At 35.9% G+C, this 24,179-nt stretch overlaps 1 protein-coding gene across 1 annotated transcript in view; it reads right to left on the bottom strand.

Annotated features, from left to right (window-relative positions):
• Nucleotides 1–19,322, bottom strand: part of LOC123532139 (uncharacterized) — a 37,449-nt gene extending 18,127 nt beyond the window's left edge. Inside the window, exon 1 of the mRNA XM_045313498.2 lies at nt 19,244–19,322. The gene's annotated coding sequence lies outside the window, so the exon portion shown is untranslated. The remainder of the gene's footprint in view (nt 1–19,243) is intronic.
• Nucleotides 19,323–24,179: the final 4,857 nt, after the last annotated feature.

Raw genomic sequence — 24,179 nt, 5'->3', positions numbered from 1 at the left:
TTATGATCAACCTCCCTATCAACTTTCATGATCATAGACCTAAGCGTTCTTGAGTTACCATCTTGCGATTGGTCTACATACCGACCTACCGACCGACATCTGCAAAACAATATTGTGTACCCTCCTTCTTCGAAGGGGGGCATAAAAGTCAGTAACCTCAATATTACACAAGGGCACATAATACCTGCACATCAGCAAAACTGTCTCCCATACACAAATGCCAGGCTTTACAGTAACTTTTTCATATATTAGAGCAAGACTGGATAAATCCGACACCTTCCTAATACAGACACATTTGTTCTTTCTGAGTCCATTCACATCAAACAGGAGTTGCTTTTTCATTTGATTCTTTTGCATTGTAACTTGTAACTGTCTGTCAAATAAATGCCTTTTTTCTGAAATCTGCAAAGCTATTTCAGTTTTCTAAAAAAATTCAACTTTATTACTCTTCCTAATACCATGAATATCAACACTTTAATGGCCTGGTAAAATATTTTAAAGTTCTACCAAAACACAGAGAGCAATTATAAACGTTTAGTTTTAAATAACAAAACATGTACCATGTATACCTTTAACCTTTAGCCAGCTGGCAGCAAGTGATTCTGCTTTTGCTACCAATGCAGACCAAGATCAGGCTGATTATGGTCTGCACTGTTCGCTATTCAGTCAGTATCTTTTTGGCAAGCACCCCTTTTAACAGTTAATGGTATTGTCCAAATAGAAAGATGAACAAGTTCATTATAGAAATTTAGCAGGGTAAAGGTAAATGATATTCAGCTCAATAATTTAGATAATGGTAAAATAATTACTGTGGTGGTTATAAATGTAGTCAGTTTTTATTGCACTCCCTGTGACATAACCCTAGCGAAATCAATGTTATATGAAAGTGTTGACTATATATAGTGTACAAGTTGTGCCTTATCTAGACACCAAAACAGATGTATTTGCTTTATTAAGGGACATATAGCAAAAACTGTTCATGGTGTGGTTTATATTTATCACTCGACTGTTTACAACTAGAACACAAACATTTTAGTAACCGTTACAAGACACATTATAAATTATATTTAAACTAGAATGTGTCTTTAGGACACAGGGTCTGGCCCCACTGGTACATTTGTCACAAATAAGGGGCAATAATTCAAATGTTTGCAGTCTTAAGGGGGTATAGCCTCAACAAATATTTTATATATAAAGGATTCATTATTCTAGGCCATACAGTTTTTGAGCTATGAGGATCACAATAAAAACAAGAGCTCGTCGAACACGAAATACCCCTCTTGATGCATTCAGTAATTGCACAAGGAACAGAAATTATATGCTCACTGTAAACAGAAGTTCTACCATTCTGGTTTAATCTGACCTTGACCTTAAACCTATTAACCCAACAAGAGATTACAGACTGATCTTGGCGCCATCCACTGAGCCATTTTTGAATGTTCCAAATTTCAAGACTAGCTCAAGATAAAAATCAAGGTCAAATTTCATTTCGGTACAAAACAGACTAGCTCAAGGTCAAAATCAAGGTCAAATTTCATTTCGGTACAAAACAATGTGTATGTGGTCCAAATTTGATTTGTTTGTTTTGTTTTGGGTTTAACGCCATTTTTCAACAGTATTTCAGTCATATAACGGCGGGCAGTTAACCTAACCAGTGTTCCTGGATTCTGTACCAGTACAAACCTGTTCTCCGCAAGTAACTGCCAACTTCCCAACATGAATCAGAGGTGGAGGACTAATGATTTCAGATGTCGTTTATCAAATAGGGCGGGCGGTCCAAATTTGAAAACTGTGGCTTGAGAAACGTGAAAGTAGGTCACTAGATCAATTTCAAGGTCAAAATTTATTTCGGTAGACAGAACTATGCATGTGCTTCAAATCTGGAGGCTGTAGCTTGAGAAATGTGAAAGTAGGTAATAGGTAAAAATCAATGTCAAATTTCAATTCAGAACACAAAAATATGCATGTGGTCCAAATTTGAAGTCTGCAGCTTCAGAAATGTGAAAGTAGGTCACTAGGTCAATCTCAAGATCAAAGTTCATTTCGGTAAACAAAACTATGCATGTGGTTCAAATTTGAAGGTTGTAGCTTGAGAAATGTGAAGTAGGTCACTAGGTCAAAATCAAGGTCAAATTTTATTTCGGAACACAAAACTATGCAAGTGGTCCAAATTTGAAGCCTGTACCTTCAGAAATGTGAAAGTATGTCACTAGGTCAATCTCAAGATCAAAGTTCATTTCAGTACACAAAACTATGCTTGTGGTTCAAATTTGAAGGCTGTTGCTTGAGAAATGTGAAAGTAGGTCACTAGGTCAAAATCAAGGTCAAATTTTATTTTGGAACAAAAAACTATGCATGTGATTTAAATTTGGAGCCTGTACCTTCAAAAATGTGAAAGTATGTCACTAGGTCAATAACAAGGTCAAAGTTTTTTTCGGTACACAAACCTATGCATGTGGTTCAAATTTGAAGGCTGTAGCTACAGAAATGTGAAAGTAGGTCACTAGGTCAATATCAAGGTCAACTCATGTCAAGATTCATCTTGCCACTCAAAACTATACATGTGGTCCAAATTTGAATGATGTAAGTTATGGACATGAAGATTCTAAGTTTTTCACTATATAAGTCTAGATGATCATGTAACCCCTGGGGTTGGGCCATATTTGACCCTAGAGGGATAATTTGAACAAACTTGGTAGAGAACCACTAGATGGTGCTACATTACAAAATATCAAAGCCATAGTCTTTGTGGTTTGGACAAGAAGATTTTCAAAGTATTTCCCTATGTAAGTCTATGTAAACCATGTGACCTCCAGGGTGGAACCATATTTGACACTAGGGGAATAATTTGAACAATCTTAGTAGAGGACCACTAGATGATGCCATATACAAAATATCAAAGCCCTAGGCCCTGTGGTTTTGGACAAGAGGTTTTTCAAAGGTTTTTCCTATATAAGTCTATATAAACCCTGTGACCCCCGGGGTGGGGCCATATTTGACCCCAGGGAAATAACCTGAATAATCTTGGTAGAGGACCACTAGATTTTGCTACATACCAAATATCAGAGCCCTAGGCACTATGGTTTTGGACAAGAAGATCAGAAACCGTTTAACTGTTCCTGGCCAATGTGACCTTGACCTTTGACCTAATGACCTCAAAATCAATAGGGGTCATCTGCTGGTCATGGCCAACCTCCCTATCACCTGTCAAGATCCAAGGCCCAATTGTTCTTGAGTTTTACTGTTCCTGGTCACTGTGTCCTTGACCTTTGACATACTGACCTCAAAATCAATAGGGGTCATCTGCTGGTCATGACCAACCTCCCTATCAACTTTCGTGACCCTAGGCCTAAGCGTTCTTGAGTTATCATCCGGAAACCGTTTAACTGTTCAGGGTCACAGTGACCTTGACCTTTAATATACTGACCTCAAAATCAATAGGGGTCATCTGCTGGTCATGACCAACCTCCCTATCAACTTTCATGATCCTAGGCCCAAGTGTTCTTGAGTTAACATCCGGAAACCATTTTACTATTCAGGGTCACTGTGACCTTGACCTTTGACATACAGACCTCAAAATCAATAGGGGTCATCTGGTTGGTCATACCTCCCTATCAACTTTCATGATCCTAGGCCCAAGCGTTCTTGAGTTATCATCCGGAAACGGATTGGTCTACATTCCCACCGACCGACATCTGCAAAACAATATACCCCTCCTTCTTTGAAGGGAGGCATAAAAATCCACTATTTTGGCTATTTCATAGGCTGTAACTCTGTAATTAGCACTTAAATCTCAAGAAGAATGCCAAGTGTTCAAGTTCACATCATGATAAAGACTATTCTTTGAAAAGTCAAGCTAATAAAATGGATATCTTATTTTGAGAACTTAGTGTTGTATTATTTCTGTATGAGAGGGATACGGGGTTCTCCCATGTGAAATTTTGCAATTTGTGCATGTTAAATCCTGAATTCGAAGGGGATTTCAATGCTGATTATGGTTGTCGATTATTTAAGGTTTAAGATACATATTGTCAACAAAACTTGGAAAAAAAGGTATTTTAAGTAGAAATCTTTATTAGGGTGCAAGATCCTTGTAGGAAGTATTACTGCAGATGGTTCTGAATATTTCAACAGCCAAAATTTAATGCTGAATTCTAGTGAGCTTTTAGGATAATTTGTTTATTACAATTATCAGTATGGTCTTATAAATAAGGAAATATATATATAATACTCAAAAGATGGTACTCCCCTACCCCATCCCCCTGCTCTTAAAAAAAATTGTTTCCGGTATCCCGACCTACCCTAAATTTTTGGCCCGACCCTAAATGTTTTTATGGCCTTGGAGAATATTTTTTTCAACTTTTTAACAAAAAGATGCAAAACTGCACTTTTTATGCTTTAAACATGGCCAGTGATGTTAGAAATCAACTTACTGATGCTCTAAAGGCATAACCCCCTTATTTGTAGGGCTGTCATTGATTGGGTCTTAGGCATATCGACGATACTGATATATCGGAAAACAAATATCGACGATACATCGATATATCGATTATAAAGTTAGATTAACACCCTATTTGTTCGTGTGCATGCTATATACCTTCTTGTTATAGGTAAATGTTATTTTTGCTTTATTGCCTACTTTTCATATTCATCGTTGTCAACAGCATCTTCTATTATTTGTGTTGTGTTTGTATTTATGAAATAAATAAAAATTAATAAAGACGCAGCTACGGTACAAGTTTATACATGAGCTTTTTAGACAACTTCCATTACTTAGGCGACATCTTTGCAGGGAGAAAAGTTAATTTAGAGTGTTTATGTGGACAGATTTTTTTTTCCAGTAAAATATCGATTTTTCAAAATGGGAATCGATAATCAATCGACCAAAAAATATCGTTGATATATCGATATCGTTTCTATCGATGACAGCCCTACTTATTTGCAATAATTTTTTGACAAAACAATAACAAAAAGTCTCCCTTAATAAAAATAAATTCCAAAAAAAAATATTTTCCGACCTACCTACCCTAATTTTTTTAAGCATGTTACCGGAAACAAAGAATTTTTTTTTAGGCCTTACTGTTCATATACTGAATTTATTTATTAGTTTATTTTTGTTGGGTTTAACATCGCACCAACAAAATTATAGGTCATATGGCGACTTTCCAGCTCTGATGGTGGAGGAAGACCCCAGGTGCCCCTCTGTACATTATTTCATCACGAGCGGGCACCTGGGTAGAACCACCGACCTTCCGTAAGCCAGCTGGATGGCTTCCTCACATGAAGAATTCAACGCCCTGAGTGAGGCTCGAATCTACATCGATGAGGGGCAAGTGATTTCAAGTCAGCGACCTTAGCCACTCTGCCACGGAGGCTCCTCATATACTGAAATCATCAGTATAACATATTGCAGTCACAATTACACTACACAGAATCAATCTGGCACTCTTCTTCGGCAGTGTCCAATATTTAAATGTTGATAGAAATGCTGCTCAGAAAAAGTGTCATGTTATATAAACTAACTTAATACTGGTACTGATGATAAACCCAGACAGATGATTAAGTCAAACACCTTAGTTATTTATAAAATTGAACACACCATCTAATAGTTTCCACTTACAACACCAACTGGTGTAAACAACAAGAGGACCACGATGGTCCTGAATCGCTCACCTCTTCCCACATGACCCAGTTTTGAGTATGACGTTGTTTTTTCTATTATTTGACATGTATAGTGACCTAGTTTTTGAGCTCATGTGACCCAGTTTTGAACTTGACCTAGATATTATCAAGATAAAAATTCCGACCAATTTTCATGAAGATCCATTGAAAAATATGGTCTCTAGAGAGGTCACAAGGTTTTTCTATTATTTGTCCTATTGACCTAGTTTTCGAAGGTACGTGACCCTGTTTTGAACTTTACCTAGATATCATCAAGGTGAACATTCTCACTAATTTTCATGAAGATCTCATGAAAAATATGGCCTCTAGAGAGGTCACAAGGTTTTTCTATTTTTATACCTACTGGCCTAGTTTTTGATCGCACGTAACCCAGTTTCGAAACTGACCTAGATATCATCAAGGTGAACATTCAGATCAATTTTCATGAAGATCCATTGAAAAATATGGCCTCTAGAGAGGTCAAAAGATTTTAATAATTTTAGACCTACTGACCTAGTTTTTGACAGCAGTTGACCCAGTTTCAAACTTGACCTAGATATCATCAAGATGAACATTCAGACCAACTTTCATACAGATCCCATGAAAAGTATGGCCTCTAGACAGGTCACAAGGTTTTTTTATTATTTGACCTACTGACCTAGTTTTTTAAGGCATGTGACCCAGTTTCAAACCTGACCTAGATATCATCAAGGTGAACATTCTGACCAAATTTTATGGAGATTCATTCATAAGTATGGCCTCTAGAGAGGTCACAAGGTTTTTCTATCTTTAGACCTACTGACCTAGTTTTTGACCGCACATGACCCTGTTTCAAACTTGACCTAGATATCATCAAGATGAACATTCAGACCAATTTTCATACAGATCCCATGAAAACTATGGCCTTTAGAGAGGTCACAAGGGTTTTCTATTATTTGACCTACTGACCTAGTTTTTGATGGTATGTGACCCACTTTCGAATTTGATCTAGATATCATCAAGATGAACATTCAGACAAACTTTCATACAGATCCCATGAAAAATATGGCCTCTAGAGAGATCACAAGGTTTTTCTATTATTTGACCTACTGACCTAGTTTTTGAAGGCACGTAACCCTCTTTCGAACTTGACCTAGATATCATCAAGATGAACAATCAGACCAACTTTCATACAAATCCCATGAAAAATATGGCCTCTAGAGAGGTCACAAGGTTTTTCTATTATTTGACCTACTGACCTAGTTTTTGAAGGCACATGACCCACTTTCGAACTTGACCTAGATATCATCAAGGTGAACATTCTGACCAATTTTCATGAAGATCTCATGAAATATATGGCCTCTAGAGAGGTCACAAAGTTTTTCTATTTTTAGACCTACTGACCTAGTTTTTGATGGCACGTGACCCAGTTTCGAACTTGACCTAGATATCATCAAGGTGAACATTCTGACCAATTTTCATGAAGATCTTGTGAAATATATGGCCTCTAGAGAGGTCACAAGGTTTTTCTATTTTTAGACCTACTGACCTAGTTTTTGATGGCACGTGACCCAGTTTCAAACTTGACCTAGATATCATCAAGATGAACATTCTGACCAACTTTCATAAAGATCCCATGAAAAATGTGACCTCTAGAGTGGTCACAAGCAAAAGTTTATGGACGGACGGACACCGCGCGATCACAAAAGCTCACCTTGTCACTTTTTGACAGGTGAGCTAAAAACAAAATTGGTAAATATTCTGTATAAATAAATGACTTACATAAATTTGTATAAAAAAAAATTATCCAAAATTACTGGGGAAGAGGGTGTTTTTTGCGCATGCTCACTGTCGAAACATGAAGGCCTGACATTTGTTAACTTTTCATTACTTGATCAGGAATGACTGTTGCAGCTTTTTGGGGAAAGTTTCAATATAATAATACCAAGAAAATTTTGTAAATGACAAAGGGTTCGAATTTATCATCAGTCAACTTTCATAAAGTCCCCTTTTTACATACCCCTTTCAGGCCCTCACTTCGTGTAGTTTGCTTACTTAATATAAATTTGAATTATGTAAAGTTTTCAGCAAAGGTTAAGCTTTATTTTGATACCGACCATTGATTTCAATTTGCAGAAATAAAAAAGTTACAGGTAAAAAACCTCATTTTCTGTTCGGGTTTATCATCAGTACCAGTATGTAATTATAAAATATTAAATCTAAAAGCAGTTTCGAAACAAAAAAAGTAGCTTTCAGAGTAATGGATTTTTTTTTAAAAATCTGACTTGGGGCCTGAGTGAAATATTTTTTTCAATATGTGGAAGCAAGAAGTTAGAATATTTTTTTTCAAGAAAATCCCAGCAACTTGTTAGCAGGAAGCTCACAGCTACTTGTTTGTGGGCAGACTGCTGATGACCAAACTCCCTATCAACTTTCATGATCCTAGGCTCAAGCGTTCTTGAGTTATCATCCGGAAACGGATTGGTCTACATACAGACGACTGACATCTGCAAAACAATATACCCCTCCTTCTTCAAAGGGGGGCATAAAAAACATGTCTGACATATGCCTGTTGAAAGCTGCAAGATTCAGATTCTGATCAATCAAGTTAGCAAGTGGCAACTAGCAACTGGAAATTAGCAACTGGCATGTAGCAATTAGCAACTGGCAAGTAGCAATTACACGGTGGGGAAACCAAGAATGCAACGTCATCAAAACCCAGCGCAAATGAGCTGACCACACACAAATTTACGTCGATTCAGGTCAAAAAAGTCTTTTTTATTACTGCAGCTTTTGACTCGAGATAAAGAGCACCGTACCCGGCCTGGAGTATACTATTCTGCGGTAGTGTTCCATATTGTACGTATAGCTTGGTTTTTGCTTGAAAACGCGAACAGTTAGCAAAGAGGGTATGAGCTGTACCACACTTTTGTCTAAGAAAGTGAGTTTTGACCGTATTTTCGTGAAATGAGGACAGATTTGACGCTCATTTAATATCAGTGACTAGCATAATAGTCAATCATTGTTTTATTTTGCTATTTTTAAGGATATCTGACGATATTTTGTTCAAAACAAACAACATTATTAAAATGAGAACATTCACACTGACGACTTTGTTGGAGAACATCCACACTATTATCATGCACTATTTAGAAAAATCTAAGACAAAACCGTTTTTGTTTTAAAATCTGACATGTAAAAAAAGTAAAGTAAAAGTGATAAGTTTCACTGCATTCAATCTGCGCGTCATTCGTTATTTTGTTTCGGATGACAGTATTTATTTCTTTTTATGACATAAATTTAATAATGTCAATTTGAAAATATTGTTGCAATCCATATAGGGCGTTTGATCTATATAAATATTCAGTAGAGTAGATTCTACATGAATAAGATCGTGTTATATATAATATAATATATAATATAAAAATGGAAAAGAAAACATAAATCTTTTTTCCACCATTTTATACGCCCGTTTGGAAAACGGGACGTATTATGGGAATGCCCCTGGCGGGCAGATGGGCGCGCGGGCGGTGTCCACAGACTTTGTCCGGAATATATCTTCTACATGCATGGAGGGTTTATGATGAAACTTGGCACAATTGTTCACCACCATGAGACGGAGTGTCATGCGCAAGAACCAGGTCCCTAGGTCTAAGGTCAAGGTCACACTTGGAGGTCGAAGGTCAAATTCATGAATGACTTTGTCCGGAGCATATCTTCTTCATGCATGGAGAGATTTTGATGAAAGTTGGCACAATTGTTCATCATCATAAGACGGAGTGTCATGTGCAAGAACGAGGTCCCCAGGTCTAAGGTCAAGTCACACTTAGAGGTCAAAGGATACAAGAAAGAAAACTTTGTCCGGAGCATATCTTCTTCATGCACGGAGGGATTTTGATATTACTTGGCACAAATGTTTACCACCACAAAGCGGAGTGTCATGCGCAAGAACCAGGTACCTAGGTCTAAGGTCAAGGTCACACTTAGAGGTCTAAGGATTCAATAATGAAAACCTTGTCCGGAGCATTTCTTCTTCATGCATAGAGGGATTTTGATATAACTTGGCACAAATGTTCATCACCACGAGACGGAGTGTCATGCGCAAGAACCAGGTCCCTTGGTCTAAGGTCAAGGTCACACTTAGAGGCCAAAGGTCAGATACAAGAATGACTTTGTCCGGAGAATTTCTTCTTCATGCATGGAGGGATTTTGTTGTTACTTGGCACAATTATACACCATCATGAGACGAAGTGTCATATGTTTCCCTTCTTTAGAATTACTTCCCTTTGTTGTTACTATAAATAGCTTATATTGTAACTTTTTCATTACTAGTCGTAGGGAAAAATCGAGACCACTTTTCTGTAGTACAACATGCACGCTACATCCAATTTTGAGGTGTATTTTGACAAATCTCTACCTGGTAAAGATTTTTGTGTGGACTTACATTTTTTTTTTTGGATTTTTTTAAGATTAACTTCCCTTAGTTGTTGCTATAAATAATTTATATTGTAACTTTCTTATAATTGACCGTAGGGAAAAAATAAGACCACTTTTCTTTGGTACAATATAGATGTTACTTTCCAATTTTAGGTGTATTTTAAGGCATCTCTACCTGGTAAGGAGTTTTTTTGTGGACTAAAAACAAAAGACTTACAATGATTACTAAACAACCACAAAATTAAAATTCCATTAGCAAATACTGGTGCTAGAGTAAAGAAATTTGCTGTGACGGGCGTATATTGTGACATTCTGGCACTCTTGTTAGTGTTTGGAATTATTTTTCTCCACTGTCATTGCAGTATTTTTGGAATTATGGGGAAATTAATTTTAGTAAATCAACATTTACTTCCAGTCGTTTATTAACCCGGTAAGTCACATACTGTACGCGGAGCTTAAATATGTAAACAAAAAATAATTTTAAACACTTAACAGGTTAGCCAATAATTAGAAAAATAAAACTTCCCATCCCATATAAATTATTTTGGCACCAATTACATATGAGAGATAACAAAGTATATGTAAATTTCTTTTGCCAAACCACAAACCTATACTTAAACACCCTTACAATTTTCCGGGCTGAACTACTATTAACGAACAATACGGCTCAAACTCTATAAAACAGTTTGAAATTATTAAGATCTGCTAATGTGAATAGGTGTCTGCAACTAGTAAATTTATTAATACAGTTGTATAAACAGTATTTAGTGTTTGAAATTATTTTTGTCCAATAGCATTGCAGTAAATTTCAAATTATGGGAAATTTATTTTAATAAATCAGCATTTGATTGAAGTGCGATATTAGGGGCTAACCGGAAAACCTGCTCTGCGGGAACACTTAGACAGTCACAGCGGAGAGAGAAAACCAAGGATGTGAGGAGTGTGGAAAGGTGTATAAATACTGATGAAAGTTTAAGGCGTCACATGAAAATCTTTCCCGTATGATGCCTAAGGTAGTTCTACAAGTTCGGATCCATTTTTTTTTTCTTCACTGATTTTAAATTGGATTAAACTCCGAATTATAGAATAAACTTGCAACTTTTGGCAAATGTAAATCGATAGTGTCATGTGCTTTTTCTGCTCTTTGGTATGACGCGGCCAAGGATCGAACCCATGACATCGCGCTCCCGAAGCGGACGCTCTACCACTAGGCTATAGACGTTGCCTTTATTTGAAGAGATCAGCGCATTTCAGCTGACTTAAAGACACTGTTTAGAACTATTTAATGTTTGAACAATTTTAATATCATGTTTTATCTTTAGAAATATAATACTGTTGTCATGGGATTGCCATTCAATAAATAAATTTCGGCTCCGTATGCAGAACCCAGGCTTTAGTCTACGTAATGATAATACATTGTATGCCTTTCTGCCGGTTTATCAAATGTGCATAATCACCTTAAGTGATAATGCCCTTTTATGTATAAGGTTGGATTGTATTTGATATTTGAAGTAGACTTCCATTTGCTGAAATAAGATTTAAAATATCTTACAGTTATAATATTTAGTTAAAGTACTAACTATCCGTGTTTTATGCACTTTGGGATGGATATAGTTATAAACAAAATAACAATACAATAATTATTCCAATCCTTTATTTGCTCTTAAACTTTGTGTGCAGGACTTTTATGCGAATTTGTCTTGTTATCTTAAAATAATGTTTTTCCTAAGATGCAATCAATCTGAACACAGTGTCCTTATGCCACACTATACACAAAGATTAATGATCTATTTTAACTGGTCTACAGCCTCGCGGTAAATGGTTTGAACTGCTGATTGTATGTATAGACGGCATTTGTTGTTGAACAACGTAGCTTGACTGCCTAAGAAACAGCTTTTAGGAAGCATAACTGCAATAATGGTAATTAAGAGTGTGGATGTTCTCCAACAAAGTCGTCAGTGTGGACGTTCTCATTTTAATAATGTTGTTTGTTTTGCATAAAATATCGTCAGATATCCTTGTAAATTGCAAAATAAAACAATGGTTGACTATTATGCTAGTCACTGATATTAAATGAGCGTCAAATCTGTCCTCATTTCACGAAAATACGGTCAAAACTCACTTTCTTAGACAAAAGTGTGGTACAGCTCATATCCTCTTTGCCAACTGTTCGCGTTTTCGAGCAAAAACCAAGCTATACATACAATATAGAACACTACCGCAGAATAGTATACTCCAGGCCGGGTACGGTGCTCTTTATCTCGAGTCGAAAGCTGCAGTAATAAAAAAGTTACAAGACTTTTCTTACCTGAATCAACGTAAATTTGTGTGTGGTCAGCTCATTTGCGCTGCTTTTTTATGACGTTGCATTCTTGGTTTCCCCACCGTGAATTAGCAAATGGCAACTGGCACCTAGCAAATAGAAACTTCACAGGACCTTAAATAAGTTGCCTCATTCTGACAGTGATTTAAAATAACCTTGCCTCAAAGGCTCATGGCAAATGCAAACAGAGGGTATACATCTATAAACTTTACCCAATTCGCAAGTAACAACTGGCAGGTAGCAAGTAGAAAACTGGAATGTCTTTGCCCGCATCTCATGGAAAACTCATCAGCAATATTGAAAACTAATCTAGCTATGTATTTAGGACTCAATGCTTGCAGATGGCCAATATGACATGGTGGTGTGTTAATTATTTCACAGTATGCCTGTTCCTCATTGACCTCAGCTTTCTCATCGATTCGAGCCCTTGTGTTTTAGTTAAAATCAAGCTCATGTAGCATGTTCTTCCGTCAGAAACTTGTGTCATTAACATTTTAAAATGCCTTGGAAAATATTAGTCACGAAACCACTGAAAAATTGAGTTAATACATGTTTTATTATTTTGCATCAAAAATTGATTATTTCGAAAAGAAATTACACAGTGGGTAATATTGTGAGCCCAAATTTCAAACTAAAAGCATCCTGAGCCTATTTCGACTGTTGTAACAAGTGACCAAGAATTCAATCTTGATAGAAATTTGCTTTATGGAATTAGACTGTGCAAACATTAACACTTACTGACCTACCAAACAAAGGGCTCGAATCAATGAGAAAGTTTTAAAATGATGTGGAGTTTGACCTCCTTCAATCTTGTGCAAAAAAGAACATATAAAAGATGATAACATTGTAATTCTTAATGCCCACTGTTAAGTTAACTGCAAATATTTTTGTAACAACATACAAAAATTATTTAATTGAACAAGTTTACAAAAACATGCACACCCTTAAAAGATTTATTAGAAATAAGAGGCTCTAATCAAGGAGAAAGCAGCATATTTCGATATTTTCAACTTGAAAACGTTACTTTGTTGCAAATAAGATGACCATATCTACTTTCAATTGGAAATTCAAATTCGGCTACCCTATTTGGCCTCAATCAAACAGAAGCATGTCAATACATGCTATCAGCTGTTAAGACGATACTATGTCTAGCATGGCGGGAGAAATTTGTTTGATAAAAGTTTTTTCAATAAACACATAAAATGTAGCAAATTTTATCAAGATGTATAAAAAAATACTGTAAATGCAGTAAAAACTTCAACTTTGAGAAAAAAAATCACTTCTTTGCTTTGTTTACATGACTGACCCATCAGAACTGATGAACATAACCTTATTCCCATATGTACGAAGTAAACCTTTTTTGAATTGGTGGTCTCTGACTTCCATAAACAAAATTTCAGATGGTAGCCAACAGATAGATAACGTCTAAGAAAACAAATCTTTGCCTCATCTTATTGTATTCCTTGACGTTAGAATTCATGCAGCTTCATAGTTAACTGTAAAATAAGAAAGGAAGTGTCTAGCCATCTGGTAACCAGATGCCTAGTCTGCGTTTCTAGCTGTCTGGTTACTGGACGGCTAGCAAATCCTCAGGGGATTTTCTAGCCGTCCGGTATTTGATTAATTAATGAATAAGTAATAATTTTCTATAGTTTTAACTGTTGTTTACTTAAGATATCCATACTTATCTGTAAAAAAAAAAAATGTGTGAATACATACCAAAGTATATTTTTCATCGTCTCAAATAGATTACTGACTTTTCCAACGATAAAACAAATGAGATCGTTGACATTCTATTTTTAGACATGATAAAACATTGATCACCGAACGTTCATGTTATTTTGTAAAAAAAGATGTTTTCTAATGGCCTCAACTTTAATTGTTAAAGCACAAATTTATGAATATTTTTTTATGAATGGAAAGCTTATTAAACAAGCAATTCATAAATTAATTTTGACCATTATTTCGAAATAAAATGGATTAATTATGAACACTTAACTACTGTTCTCCTAAAAGTTTTGAACTGTCAACATCACACTGCTGCTATTGAAATTAAATGTCATTTAAAACAGTTATTCATAAAAAAATATTTGAAAACTACAATATGAAAACTGTTAGTTTAATTTAGAAAATCCAGTGAAAAAGTTGTTAAAAGTTAAAAATTCCGATCCAATAAAAACATTGTTTTGCAACAGATTTTAATGAGTGACATCACGGTAATCTCGCCATTATTGATTTCGGCAAACTTTTGTTTTATCGGCTGAATAATGCAGTGATTCATTCGAAACGATTAAAAGTAAATCCTTAGTATGTATTCACACAAAATTTTGTTTGCATAAAGTATCGGTATCTTCAGTAAATAACCGGTATCATTACTTATTCATCAGGAAATCTTTTACCGGACGGCTATAAAATTCCCTGAGGATTTGCTAGCCGTCCGGTAGTCCAACTAATTTGACGTGATCCTAGGAAATATCGAGATATTTTTTTCATATGGGCAATATCCCCACTCGCGTCAAACACTCAAAAGACCAAAATAGTTGAAGCAACTTCCAATGAAATTTTCATCGCTGCCGACGCTTTACACGATATAGGTTTAAATGCCGATTATTTCACAAATTGGCCATAAATTCAAATAAAACTTACATGTATCGAAAGGGGATTCAATTCCTCATTGATTTATGTAAAAATTATTAAATAATACCAAAATTACGAATTTTCTGGTGATTTAAACCTAGGTATATACTGTAGACGATTAACATTTACTGTGTACAGTACACCAATATGCGCAAGTGATAAAACCAATAAGTTTACATGACTGTGTACTGTGATTTATACTACATTATTTTGGTCCTTCAAAGTTTTGATGTTTAGATTGCAGCGATAAAACCAATAACTTTTCATGACCGTGTACTGTAATTATCCTACATTATTTTGGTCCTTCAAAGTTTTGATGTTTAGATTGCCCCGTCACAAATATAAAACACTAGCCGTCCGGTTACGCAAGCTAGGCGTCCAGTTACCTGACGGCTAGACACTTCCAATAATAAAAGTAATATATTTACATTTACAGTTTTGATGGGAGTTTAAGGTTCAGGCAAAGCCTCTTGTGTCCCATGTCTCTTAGTTACATTCCAGTGGTGGTCTAATCTTTTTTTGAATGTTTCAACTGTCTGAGCACTTACTACAACCCTTTCGGGCAATCCATTCTATGCATTTACTATTCTGATGGAGAAAAAAAATTTCCAAGGAAGCTAAAGGAGTCCTTTCTTAAGAGTTGGTTTATAGAGCTTGAGTGAATGTCCTCTGGTAGATGAAATATCTGATAACTTGAAAAACTTTTTACCAATCAAAAACTTATAGGTTTCAATCAAGTCACCTGTTAAACGCCTTTCTTTCAAACTGAACATATTCAAAAAATCCAAACATTCTTCATAATTTAAATCCGCCAACTTGGGCACTAACCTTGTTGCATATTTCTGTACTCTCTCGAGACATTCAATACCTTTCACAAAGTAGGGATTCAATGATCGTACAGCATATTCCAATAATGGTCTAACATATGTTGAATAATGACCCTAAAACTGTTCACATCAGTATGTTTGAAAATCCGTCTAAGTAAACCTAATCGTCTTAATGCTTGCTTCACAACTTTTGCACATTGTTCACTTGGTTTACAGTCTTCAGTTATCATAAGCCCAAGATCAGATTCTTTTTCAGAAGAAGATATTTCAACATATTTAAAAAGTATGAAACCAAAATGTATTGTTTTGCATTTTTGTTCATTAAATTTCAGAAGCCAAGTTTCTGACCATTTACTTAGTATATTCAAATCATTCCGTATAGTGTCACTTTCATCAAAACATTTAGAAGTTTTGAGTCATCTGCATACATTAAGAAGGTTGAGGAAACAGCATCAGGAATATGGTTTACATATAAGATAAATAACAAGGGTCCAAGTACCAAACCTTGAGGAACTCCACTAAAAACTTCTGCAGGATCCGGATGACCACGAATTGACACTTTTTGAGACCTTCCTACAAGAAAATGTTCAATCCAAAGTAATAATTTACCAGCAACACCATAACTTTTCAATTTGATTAAAAGTCTAGAATGAGGTACACTGTCAAATGCCTTTTTGTAATCCAGATAAATACCATCAACACTTTTACCACTATCAATTGTGTCTGTTAAGTAGTCAAGTGCATGCAATAAGTTAGTCAGACAAGATTTACCTTTCACAAAACCGATGTCAATTCTCATTTATCAAATTTTCAGAGTTTAGATGCGTGACTAAAGAATCTCTTATAATAGATTCAAATACTTTACAAGGAATGCTTGTTAAACTAATAGGTCTATAATTCTCGACATTGTCAGGGTTCAAATTTAGACACGCATACTCGCTAAAAGCCAGTGAAAATTTAGAAAAAGCAGTGGCCTGAAAAAGCACTCGCTTATTTTAGCGAGTCAAATGTAATATTCCTGAAGAAAAATACGACTGTACAATAATTAAAGTTCCAAATATAGTTTCAGTCAAATCAGATCCAATAACAGTTGTAAAAAAGTTCAAACAGATGTATGACATAACCGTTTCCAGTGTAATTCATTGGAAATACGCGGACAGATACGTTGAGCGGTAAATGACGTTTTTAGGTATCGAGGACTCTGATTGGTTCCTAAAATTTAGTTACTATAATTAGCCTACTGAAATCCCAAAATGTGAAGAAAAAAAATGTCAGTGAAAATTACCATCTTTTTGAAACGGACAATGTCGGCAGCTGACAAAACCAACGAGGCCAGTGCACCAAAAAAAACATGATGAATCAGAGTAAAAGCCAGTAACCGCCAGTGTTAAAACAGTAAAAAAAATCTATAAAATACCCATGTTTAATTTTAGCTAGTATCTTTTCCTTTTAGCTAGTGAACAAAAAAGGCACTAGCTAATTTCAGCTAGTAGAAAATATTGTTTAATTTGACCCCTGATTGTTTCTACTACCCTTCTTGAAAATAGGAGTAACAATTGCATTGTTTCAATCTTGAGTAGCTCACCAGTGTCTAGAGACAGGTTATAGATTTTAACTAGCGGAATTGCTACAGTAAGATGACATTCCTTTAAAACTTTTGGATGCCATTAATCCTCACCTGGTGTACTGTCATGTTTCAGTAATAGTGTCCTTTCACAGTTTCAGTAAATAAAATGACATAGAAATTTCCCTAAAACTAAAGAAACAAGCAAATTCGATGAATTGGTATCCCCCACCGAAAGCTAGGGTTTGTGGTGAGGAATGGCAAAAAAACATATCCGGCAAAAAGTTAAGGATGTTAATAAGAAGCAAATAATTTCATTAGTCAAAATCAATTTAACAGAAAACAAATGTTTAATTAAAGAGTACATAATAAATGTATGATACTTTGATCCTGACTAAAGAATTTATTTGGAATGGGATATGCTTAATGTAATAAGCTTAGCTTTTAAAATTAAATGCAGTTAATTGAAATGCGAGGTGGGGGAATGGTACAACTTGCATGTTGATAAATATTCATGGAAGGTTTGAAAAAAAATCTAAAATAAGGCATGAAAAAACATATTTTGTTTTTTAGAGGGGGAGGGGGTGTGACCAAGGCAAGTGGGTGACCAGGTGTGAGTGAACAACTTCACATGTTAATAATAAATGTTCAGGGAAAAGAAATGAAAGAAATTTAATGAAATTCTGCCAAATGGTAAGTTTGTTAAGTACAAATATGTGGATTTTTAGACAATTAAAGGGCAATAACTCTGAAGTTACAAAAGAAATCCTTACGAAATTGTGTGTGCACAACCACATTATAGTGCTCTAACTTCTGTTTAAGTTTCATAGTTCTAGGTCAAATATATCAAAAGTTATGATGCAGAAATTGCCATATTCATAGTACCCTATATAGTTAACACTAGAAAGTTCTAAGGACCATAACTCTGGTGTTACTTGGGCAATCTGACTGAAACTTGATGGGCCCCATAACCTCATAGTGGTGAACATGTATATGACGTTTGTTTGAAAAAAATCTAAAATAAAGAATATTTATTTTTTTTAGTGTGTGTGTGTGTGTGTGTGGGGGGGGGGGGGGGGGGGGGGGGTCGGGGGACGGGGAGGGGGTGTGATCAAGGTAAGGGGGTGACCAGGTGTGGGTACACAACTTCACATGTTTACATTAAATGTTCATGGAAAAGAATGAAAGAAATTTAGTGAAATTCTACCAAATGGTAAGTTTGTTATGTACAAATGTGGATTTTTATACAATTAAAGGGCAATAACTCTTAATTTACAAAATAAATCTGAACGAAATTGTGTGTACACAACCTCATTATGGTGATCTAAAGTCTGTTTAAGTTTCATAGTTCTAGGTCAAATATATCAAAAGTTATGATGCAGAAATTGCCATATTTACAGTACCCTGTATAGTTAACACTAGAAACTTCTAAGGGCCATAACTCTGGTGTTACAAGGGCAATCTGACTGAAACTTGGCGGGCCGCAAAAACTCATAGTGGTGAACATGTATATGAAGTTTTATATAAATTTTCCCAACTATTTCCTAGATATGGCTCCGGACGGACGGAAAGACGGACGGACAACGCCAAAACTATAACAAATTGAAGGAAACTTGTAAAGCTTACATGATGGAAAATATTTAGTGGTGTAGTGCCTGATACTATTTCAGAATACGGAAACGTATGGAATTTAGACCATCCAAAAATAAAACTCAAAGAAAGGTCATATAGTCAACACATTTCTGAACAACACCATTCGATTAGAAAAAAAGATATATTAACAACTTATACCATAAAAAATGACATATAGCTTACGTAAATGCTGCTAAAAACTGGTAATTTGAAGGCACAGAGAAGCGCGTTATCCTATACAAATGGCGTATTTTATCGAAGGGAAGTAACTATCGTAAAGAATTAGGGTTAACGACGCCTAAATTTAACAGAACTCAAAGACAAACAAGAAGTATTCGTAAAAAAACCACTATGAAATAAACAAATACACTGCTGTTCCAGTAGCATCCACGGTGCACAGAAAAAAAATTGCCAAAGCATGAGCACACTAATTAGCTGGTCTCCTTTAATTCGAGATCTATATAAAACGGATAAATTTCCACTGACTGCAGCATACATCAGGACCCATTTTAAACGTCTGTAAACTTTTTTCTTGAAGAATAAATTGTCAGTGCTGAATAAAAATCGAAAGAAAAGTGGGGTTCATGAATGTTGGAAGAAAAATATTTTCAATCAAACACTGCAAAATCAGCTAAATATGAGACCCCCCGATTTGTAGTGGCGGTGTATGAGCTAAGTTTCCATAACAAATTCTGTCATGCTGTTATTTCATTGTGAAAATGCTACCTAAATGTCCAGCATTATTATGATAGATCTGTCTTAGGCAAACAGAAGATGAAAAATCTAATTATTTCATTACATTAATGTCTATGTATTCTTAACAAATTGATTGCTGGATGCCTAGAAATTCCCTTGCCAGATGCCTAGAAATTCCCTAAATGGAAGGCTTAACATGTCAAGTCATCAATACAGCAGGGAAAATATATTGATGTTCTCAGAGCATCAATTTAACCTGGTAAAATTGTCAAAAGTAGTCATCCTTGTGAGATACTACGAAATGTTTAAACTGGAGAAAATGAGCCTTACATCTTTCACCATCAACAATACCTGAATAAAATCATTTTATCCAGCTGGTCATTCCCATATGGAAGTATGTTTATCTGGTTGTTTGGATACCTTTTAGGATTGAATACAATACCAGAGCACTCAAAAAACATGCAAGTCAGCCATTGGTAACCTGTTCTCAAGACTGAATTTTCAGATTTATCAAGGCATTAAATTAATTTCTCACAATGTCAAATCTTCTCCTTAGGTTTTCATTATTCTGATTCAAGACTCCTCCCACAATCTCCCTGTTGACGCCTTTGATGTCTAGATTTTTCAATTATGGCCCATTTTCTGTCCAGTTTGCCAGGAACCTACATATTGTAAGAAATACTTACAATCTCTTTCAATGTGTGCACGAGTTGTTAGATATTTTTAAATATGCATGGACAGGCTATAACAGATCAATTAATTCCATCTTTTTCAAATTTCATCACTTACAAAATAACATTATTACAAAACAATTTACAAATTCTTACTGCGAAAAAAGAGCGGGGACTAATGCCCGTCCAGCTCCCACTTCCCCTGTATTCCCCTTAATAATATGTTTCTGACCATGATAAAAAAAATGACACATAGCTAGAACTTTCATCTGTGCATGCTTAATAATGATTACGAGACAGAGCTAGGAATTTCATTGTGTAGGATTAGAAACTAAATAGACTGAAATTTCCCTTTGCAGGATACATACCTAGAATTTTCCCTGTGCAGGAATGGTAATAACTGCCAGGGACAACGTTCCCTGTGCATGATTGATAATGACTGGCGTATAACTAGAACTTCCGTTGTGCAGGACTATTAATTATTGTCAGGGACAACTTTCCCTGTGCACGCTTGAGAATGACTGCCATATTACAAGGACTTCCCCTGCCATATAACTAGAACTTTCGTTGTGCAGGATTGGTAATCATTGCAAGGGGCATCCTTCCCTGTGCAAGATTGGTAATGACTGTCATATAACTAGAACTTTCCTTATTATATGCAGGACTGGTTATCATTGCCAGGGACAACCTTCCATGATAATGACTGCCATATAACTAGAACTTTCCTTATTATATGCAGGACTGGTAATTATTGCAAGGGACAACCTTCCTTGTGCAGGATTGATAATGACTGCCATATAGCTAGAACTTTCCTAATTATATGCAGGACTGGTAATTATTGCAAGGGACAACCTTCCTTGTGCAGGATTGATAATGACTGCCATATAATTAGAACTTTCCTAAATATTTGCAGGACTGGTAATTATTGCCAGGACAACCTTCTCTATGCAGGATTGATGACTGCCATATAACTAGAACTTTCCTGATTATATGCAGGACTTGTAATTATTGCAAGGGACAACCTTCCTTGTGCAGGATTGATAATGACTGCCATATAACTAGAACTTTCCTAATTATATGCAGGACTGGTAATTATTGCAAGGGACAACCTTCCCTGTGCAGGATTGATAATGACTGCCATATAACTAGAACTTTCCTAATTATATGCAGGACTGGTAATTATTGCAAGGGACAACCTTCCCTGTGCAGGATTGATAATGACTGCCATATAACTAGAACTTTCCTAATTATATGCAGGACTGGTAATTATTGCAAAGGGCAACCTTCCTTGTGCAGGATTGATAATGACTGCCATATAACTAGAACTTTCCTAATTATATGCAGGACTGGTAATTATTGCAAGGGACAACCTTCCCTGTGCAGAATTGATAATGGCTGCCATATAACTAGAACTTTCCTAATTATATGCAGGACTGGTAATTATTGCAGGGGAAAACCTTCCCTGTGCAGGATTGATAATGATTGCCATATAACTAGAACTTTCCTTATCATATGCAGGACTGGTAATTATTGCAAGGGACAACCTTCCCTGTGCAGGATTGATAATGACTGCCATATAACTAGAACTTTCCTTATCAAATACAGGACTGGTAATTATTGCAAGGGACAACCTTCCCTGTGCAGGATTGATAATGACTGCCATATAACTAGAACTTTCCTTATCATATGCAGGACTGGTAATTATTGCAAGGGACAACCTTCCCTGTGCAGGATTAATGACTGCCATATAACTAGAACTTTCCTAATTATATGCAGGACTGGTAATTATTGCAAAGGACAACCTTCCTTGTGCAGGATTGATAATGACTGCCATATAACTAAAACTTTCCTAATTATTATGCAGGACTGGTAATTATTGCAAGGGACAACCTTCCCTGTGCAGGACTGATAATGACTGCCATATAACTAGAATTTTCCTAATTATATGCAGGACTGGTAATTATTGCAAGGGACAACCTTCCCTGTGCAGGATTGATAATGACTGCCATATAACTAGAACTTTCCTAATTATATGCAGGACTGGTAATTATTGCAAAGGGCAACCTTCCTTGTGCAAGATTGATAATGACTGCCATATAACTAAAACTTTCCTAATTATATGCAGGACTGGTAATTATTGCAAGGGACAACCTTCCCTGTGCAGAATTGATAATGGCTGCCATATAACTAGAACTTTCCTAATTATATGCAGGACTGGTAATTATTGCAAGGGAAAACCTTCCCTATGCAGGATTGATAATGACTGCCATATAACTAGAACTTTCCTTATCATATGCAGGACTGGTAATATTTGCAAGGGACAACCTTCCCTGTGCAGGATTGATAATGACTGCCATATAACTAGAACTTTCCTTATCATATGCAGGACTGGTAATATTTGCAAGGGACAACCTTCCCTGTGCAGGATTGATAATGGCTGCCATATAACTAGAACTTTCCTAATTATATGCAGGACTGGTAATTATTGCAAGGGAAAACCTTCCCTGTGCAGGATTGATAATGGCTGCCATATAACTAGAACTTTCCTTATCATATGCAGGACTGGTAATATTTGCAAGGGACAACCTTCCCTGTGCAGGATTGATAATGACTGCCATATAACTAGAACTTTCCTTATCATATGCATGACTGGTAATTATTGCAAGGGACAACCTTCCCTGTGCAGGATTAATGACTGCCATATAACTAGAATTTTCCTTATCATATGCAGGACTGGTAATAATTGTCAGGGACTACAGACAGATATATTTATTTATTTGGTTTTTACGGCGCACCAACACAGTATAGGTTATATGGCGCCAAACAGGACTACAAATTTTGGTTCCACATCTCATTTACATCGAAATAAAAACATGAAGTATAGAATCAAAATTTACATACCTGCTGGAATCACAGAGTTACTGCAAAACCAAGTGTTAAGACCCTATTAGTCGCCTCTTACGATCATGCAAGGGTAAGGCAGTGGTTCCAATTCTTTTCATTAACAGATCGTCCCAAAACCACATGGGGCACTAGAGTATTTCCTGAACAACTCTGTGTAGGCGGGTTTTAAATGAATACTTGATAATTAAAAAACTATTTGTACGATATTGGTTACATAGAAATATCCTATGCAGAATTTGTAATGACTGCTAGCTACTTTGAAAGTTTCCTGTGCATGATAAATAATAATTGTCTTAATAGCTAGAACATCCACTGTACATGATTGGTGATGGTTGTCAAACAGATTAAATTTTTCCTGTGCAGGATTTGTAATAATTACCAGGTTGCTAGAACATTCACTTTGTAAGATTGGTAACGGTCCTCAAACAGATAGAACTTTCCCTGTGAAGGATTGGTAACGGTTACCATGTAGCTAGAATTTTCACTGTGCAGGGTCGGTAATGACAGCAAAATAGCTCGGACTGTCTCTGTGCAGGGTTTGTAGTAATTACCATCTTGTTGTTAATCAATGAGGGTCAACCACGGGCAATCAACCTACGAAGAAGCTTGGCGACTGTAAACTCTAATTAGTCTGAAACTTGCAGTTTCAGTGCCGTTGTTACCTTTCCGTAAGGAACCCCAAACCAATAAGGGTCATCTACTGATCACAGGCAACCATCATTTGAAATTCTACATCCATCTGCAGGCCTAAGCTTTTTAAAACTGAACTGTTTATTGTCCAAAAAGCACTATAAGATACCTCTGATCTTTGAGCATTTCGAAACTTTAATATAGGGAAAGCAAACTGT

Source organism: Mercenaria mercenaria, unplaced genomic scaffold (assembly GCF_021730395.1).
Source record: "Mercenaria mercenaria strain notata unplaced genomic scaffold, MADL_Memer_1 contig_2950, whole genome shotgun sequence".
In the NCBI taxonomy this organism is placed as follows: Eukaryota; Metazoa; Mollusca; class Bivalvia; order Venerida; family Veneridae; genus Mercenaria; species Mercenaria mercenaria.
The sequence above is the reverse complement of the archived record's forward strand: the minus strand, read 5'-3'. Positions and strand labels throughout refer to the sequence as shown.